Raw genomic sequence first — 6850 nt, forward strand, 5'->3', positions numbered from 1 at the left:
ATTGGGAAGCTCTTAATTAGAGCAAGAGTGATAAACACTAAACAGGGACCAGGCAGATAATTTGAGTGGAATCAAGCTGGCATAGGTACCTGCTAACTGATAGGTTGAGCCCTGGTTTAGAAAGCAAGTGTGATGAATATGAAAATGCTATTTCAGACTGAAACTGATCACAGAAACTTAAATCCTGAAGGCATCAGACACAGACATAGAATATGGAAGTGCACATTTTTGTGAAATTATTGATATATTTCTGATTTGAGTTACATAAATATCATCATCTAAAACATGCAGACTCAGAATGCTATACTTCTGCCTGTCAGTTTTATCCCCTATCCTTCACCATTTTTGATCCTCATTTTTTCCATGCTTATTTCACCTTTTCTATTACTAATCAGAGTTCATTTCTTTCACTTCTATTCCAAGCTTGTAGATGTAATTGCACACACTGATTTGTGTCAAAATTTTTATTTTGTGCCCTCAATGTGTTTTTGTTCATGATACCACAATTCCTTTTTTCACTGTCTTTTATATAAGGGCCTAGAAAACACCATGCCTTATACTGAAATCTTAGGAAATAGATTACTATGACATAATTCGTGTCTTGAGAAGCTCACCATCTAGTAGAAGGAGAGCATATGATAAGCTTTAGTAGAAACAATAATGAACTTTTCTTGATCTCTAATTGGGTACTAGAAATTATTCTAAGCAAGTTTTCATTTATTATTTCACTTAATCCTCATGAAATACATGTTTAGACCCTCTGTGCTAATCTAAATTTTCTGAAAGCTACCATAAATTCCTATGTTTTCCTGTGTATTTCAATGCCAGACAGACTTGACACATTTTCATGTTGCATTCTTGCCATATGCACTCAGTTACCCTTCCACTCCTGATCCTTCTCCCATACCAAACCCACAGGTACTTACATAGCTATGATCTATGTATCTATAAGGGTTTATTTTGGTCTGGACATGGCATGCTTCCATATTTCAAAGGTGTCAGTGAATCTCAGTTATACACATAAGCTATAATTTATTAAGATATATCAATGAACAAGAAATTCTCCATAGACTATCTCCAACACTCACAGCAGTCCTGCAAGGTAAGAATAATAATCCTACTTCAAAAATGAGACCAGGGACTTCCCCGGCAGTCCAGCAATTAAGACTCTGTGCTTCCACTGCAGGCAGCATGGGTTTGATCCATGAATTAAGATCTGGCATGTCATGTGGTGTGATTAAAAAAAAATGAGGCTAAAAGAAAGTAGTCAGTTTGTCTGAGTTCACATAAATGGGCTGTGGTGGTTTAATTAATAAGTCGTGTCCGACTCTTGCGACCCCATGGACTGTAGCCTGACAGGTTCATTTGTCCATGGGATTCTCCAGGCAAGAATACTTACTAGAATGGGTTGCCATTTCCTTCTCCAGGGGATCTTCCAGATCCAGGGATCGAACCCCGGTGTCTGAATTGCAGGCAGGTTCTTTACCAATTAAGCTATGAGGGAAGCTTTCACATAAATAATAAGTACCAAAACTTGGATTCATGTTCATATTTTACTTTAAAATCTAGGATTAGCCATTGCTTCTCTCTTACTTAAAGTGATTTAGTCTAGCCATTTGTCAGATACTAATAAACCCATCTGCAACTTCCCCTGGCAAGTGGTAAAACATCTTATACCTTTAAACGAAAATGGCAAGGTTTCTATTTCATCTAGAGACCTCTTGGTCAGCTCTGGGTCTTTGAAAGTTAAAATATCATAAAGTTGAAATTACCTTTAAAATGAAATCCTTTTTCCAATGAGGATGTTTAGATTCTGACCCTTGACCTATGTAGACATTGTTTATATTTCCTTTTTTAGCAAACCTTTTGTCTCTCTGAACTGCCCCCCCTCCTTTTTTAAGAATAACTATCTCTATTTCTTCATCTTGTCTTCATCAGAGTTTCAATTCTCTTTTCTTTCCCTGTTCCCTTCAGAACATGTTGAATGTTAATGTACCAAGTGTAATGTGCTCAGCCGGCGCTTCATCCTCTTTCTTCTAGTAACAGATTCGGCTTTCACCCACACTCCGTGCTGCCACTGGCCCTGAAAGTGATCATAGGATGAAATCATGGCCAACCATATTACCCCATCTCTCTGTCAGTAGTGATTGGGACAAAGGTTTCTATATGGCTACAGCATGGCCAAACAGAATTTTTCTCAGGGATTGCCATCAGGGTATCGGGCCAAAAGAAGCTTTCTCTTTTCACTGGAACAGCTAATCTGACACTCTTGATAGAAATGTCCTCTGCCAGTGGAGAAGGCCTATATGAAATAACAGAGGATAAGACCAACATATAAAATGAGCAGTGATAAGCAGAGAGAGAAACTGGCTCTGAGACTCTATTTTCCATCCTTCAAGTCAAGGTTTTATCAGCCCTTTCTCCAGGTTTATAGGTTAACTGAAAACTGTTGTCAGTTTTTCTATAAATACAAAAATTCCCTCCTTGCATATGGAGTCTCTGTCATTAATAAGGGGGAAAAAAATCTTAATAGGTGCACTCTGTATTAAAGTATAGAGCTTGGAACTGAAAATATTGAAAAAAAACAACAACAAGAAGCATGCCACTTCCCTTTCTTCAGATAGTCTTATCCTACAATAAGACCAAAGAATCTTTTCATTTTCTCAGCAGCCATGGCAATACTACCAACTCACAATAAGCTTGCTAAAAAAATATTAATATCTATGAATCTTACATTTAATCTAATGTACTAATGAGCTTAGATTATATTAGAGCCTGAGTCTATAATCCAACATGTTTTTTTTTCCTACAGCTTCATATACTTTGCACATTTGAAAAGCTTATGCTTCCTGACTCTAGCTTGGTGCCCTTGGACCCAATCTTATAATTTAGGTAATGTTAAAATTTGAAGAATATCTATCTCTTTGATTATTGTGAGTATAGAGTTCATGTCAAGGGATAATCACAATGCCTAACATATAGTAGATGCTCAAATGCGATAGCTATTTTTAAGAAGAAAGAAGGAAAAAAAAAAGATCTTTGAAAAACAATAGAAAATTGTGCTCTAAGATTTAATCAGTCAAGTAACTAGGATATTTGATATGGTTTTAGGCACTCATAAGTCTATTTCCTTGTATGATTATCGAGGTTATGTTTCTGTTGTGACTGCCAAATGCCTTGCTTAATCCAGATGAACATAAACCACTTTTTTAGAATTTTTGTCCAAAGGAGAATGAAGCTAGACTGACCTGACTCATCCTTTGTAAACTTTTCCTAGTTCCTGCTGATCTCCACTTCCATTTCTAAATGTTTGTAAAGCATTTCTTTCTTTTTTTTTTTCCTTTTTGACTATATACATTTTCCTTTATTGATGATACATGACCAGGTAGGGCTCCCTAATGCTCTCCCTTTTCTACAGGAAGTCTGGCATGGAAACTTTTGAGGATGGATGATTCTCAGTGTGTTGGGGGATTGAGTTGGGGCAAAGGCTCCTCAATAGCTGAGGGCCTCTTTTTTCCTTCTCTTGTTTTCACTGAGGCTCATGGTTCAGGGAGCTCTTATTCCTTGGAAACCACATGGATCGTAAAGCCCACCACCCTTTTGCTTTTGCCAAACTCATTGTCATAGCAGGAAATGTGCTTGACAGAGAAGTCACTGAGGGTGATGCCAGCCCCAGCATTAAAGGTGAAAGAGGGTGTATCACTGTTAAAATTACAGGAGGCAGCCTGTTCCTCTGTGTCATCCAGGATGCCCTTTAGGGGACCTTCTGTTGCCTGCTTCACCACCTTCCTTCTTGATGTCATCATATTTGGCAGCTTTCTCCAGACTATAGGTCAGATTCATGACACATTGGAGCTGAGAAATGGGAGGCCATGCCAGCCAGTGAGTTTCCAGTTCAGCTCAAGGGGTGACCTTGTTCATAGTCTTAGCAATGCCCATAGAAGCAGGGAGGATGGTCTTCTGGGAAGCCCCACAGCCAGCATGCCACAGCTTCCCAGAGGAGCCATCTGAGACTTTCTGTGTGGCAGTGTTGACACAGACAGTGGCCTTGAGTGGCAGGCATCATGAGTTGCCAAAGTCATCCTGGGTGGCCGTGGTCAGAGGGGCCAAGCAGCTGGTGGTAGAGCAGGCATTGCTGACAATACTGACAATATTGAGGTTATGGTCATGATTCTCATGATCCATGCCCAAACATGTGGACATCGGCAGAAGGGACAGGGATGATGAAGACCCTTGAGCTCCATTCTTTCGGTGAGTCCCAGGCTTCTCTAAGTTAATGAAGGCATCAGTGGTTTCTACAACATATTTAGCACCAGCATCACCTCATTTGATGTGGGTGCTTCCAAGCATCCCGTCTTGCTCTTGGAAGGTGGAACTAGGCCTTCCACTGATGACAAGCTTCCCATTCTCAGCCTTGATTGTGGTATAACTTGCTATGGAATCATATTGGAGCAAGTAGACCATGTAGCCAAGGTCAGCGAAGGAATCATTGATGATAATATCCATTTGACCAGAATTAAAAGCATCCTGGTGACCAGGCACCCAATATAGCCAAATCCATTTACTCTGACCTTCATGACTATGTCTCAGGGATGTGGCTAGTATTGCACAAGAAGATGCAACTGTCTGTCAAAGAAGGAAAAACAAAGAGCCCCATTTCTTTAGTAATTATGAAATTGTGCTTAAGATCTACTTCAGGCTTTAAAGTTTGTATGTAGCTAATCACTGTCTTTTTTAAAAACAAAATAAGAACCACCACTGTTTACTTGTAGCCTTGAGGCACCGAGCCCATTTGTCTATGATGGCTCAACACCACTGAAAACAGCACAGTAATTTCAAACACAAGTTTTTAGTAGCCTGAAATGTAGCCTCATTTAATTCAGCAGGTGCTTTTCTATAATTCATCCAACTACACATAATGGGAAGCTCCTCTTACCAATAATGCTCATTATGCATATTTTTATTCTGAAGATCATTCTCAATACATAAAAATTATGTATACATAAAAATATATGAATATGTATAAAATTTTATTAGTTCATAAAAGAAATCATTATGTGTCAAAATTTCATGTTTATTTTATTACCCTTGCTCTGGAAATTGGTATTCATGCATCTGGGTTATAAATGTCATTCCCTGCTTGTTCTCAATTGGTTTCATGAGTGAATCACTGGCCACCACCTACACTTTGTTCTTGTGTCAGACCTGCCGTCCTCCATAGTAGCAAGCGGTCTCAGAGGTTTATCTGTATATTTTTTCCCTTTCCCTCCACATCCAATTTAATTGTTTGATTATTCCAGATAGAGTTCAGACAAATACAGTCTTCCTTGCTCTTACGAAAGTCATTCTAACTGAGTTTGTCAAATGAAGCTTTACCTTAGAGACACCTATATTCATATATATGGTCAATAATTATAATCAATCTCTGTTCATTAACAGTTCCTAATTTATTAGTATTCCTTAAGACACTATTGTTTTTAATTTTTTAAATGCTTTTCATAATTGAATCACAGTTTTACCTTGCATTATGTTAAGTCAACAACCTTATCAAGTTAGTGGGGGGTGGGGATACATTGTCTATCTCTCTGTCTAGGCTAGGTGCCTCAGACATCTCACTAACAGGAGTATTTCATCATATAGGACACTTTTTTTTGATCAAGTTAAGTGCATATTAGAGAGCTAACAGAAAAAATGAAATTACAACTCAACAAAGCCATATATTAAAGTTATCTTAAGAAAGGATTATAACTTTTTCTTGCACATTAGGCGGTGTGTTTTTTTTCCCTTTTCTTCCTTTATCCTTTCAGGTGGCCTGGTGTGTGTACTAATGGGGTTCAGGATAATTACAATTACCTCTCATTATTATGTTCTTTGTATCTTGTAACCTAACCCAGGTTCAGCTGCTCACTGTTCACATGCCAATTCCAGGGGCACGTGTCGGTAGAAAAGAAAGATGCTTTAATCAGAAAAGCTTGCAATCTGAGGAGATGGTGACTTGTGTCCAGAGACCAAGTCCAAAGATTCTGCCGATCCATGACAATGTTTAAAAGGAAAAATGAAGGGGAAAGGACCCCAGTGAATCATGGAGGCAGGAAGTTAGGTTCTGCATCTCCACTGTGTGCAGACTGACTGGCTGTCACCTCAGATATTATCTTGCCCCAGTGATTGGCCTGCAGGATTGCTTTGGGGGGCTTTTGGGGGCTACTTACTTCTTCATATCTAGGAAAAGAATCAACAGGTTAGCCAAGGCATTGTGTGTATTTAGGAGAGCATAAGTCTGGAATCAGTTTCAATAGCTTAGTGATCATATTCCTTATTATGTTCCTTTAAGGTTAGAGGGGAACAGAAATGGGCAAACAGGAAAGAGGGGGAAGAGCTGCTTCCATTGTAACCCCCTTCACCTCTCTGCTTGCTTCCTCCTCCACAGATTATACAAGGGGGCAAGTATAATGCAGGGCTTCGCAGTTGGCACTAGTGGTAAAGAACCTGCCTGCCAATGCAGGGAGATGTAAGAGACCCACATTTGATCCCTGGGTCGGGAAGATCCCCTGGAGGAGGGCATGGCAACCCACTCCAGTATTCTTGCCTGAAGAATCCCGTGGGCAGAGATGTCTGTGGGCTACAGTCCAAAGTGTCACAAAGAGTCAGGCATGACTAAAGTGACTTAGCACGCACGCAAGTATAATGCCACTCATTGTCATTGCTTGGAGGTTTAAAGCTTTGATACAGTTAACTAAAGCATCGAATACAGAATACAAAGTATCAGCATGGGTTATATCAGTGTGTGTGTGTGTGTGTGTGTGTGTGTATGTGCTCAGTCATGGCAGACTCTTTAAGATTCCATGACTAT

General features: G+C 39.4%; 1 pseudogene; it reads right to left on the minus strand.

Annotated features, from left to right (window-relative positions):
• Positions 1 to 3557: 3557 nt before the first annotated feature.
• LOC122702589 lies at positions 3558 to 4406 on the minus strand (annotated as a pseudogene).
• Between the last annotated feature and the right edge of the window lie 2444 nt (positions 4407 to 6850).

The sequence above is a fragment of the Cervus elaphus genome, chromosome 1 (assembly GCF_910594005.1).
Source record: "Cervus elaphus chromosome 1, mCerEla1.1, whole genome shotgun sequence".
Taxonomy (NCBI): domain Eukaryota; kingdom Metazoa; phylum Chordata; class Mammalia; order Artiodactyla; family Cervidae; genus Cervus; species Cervus elaphus.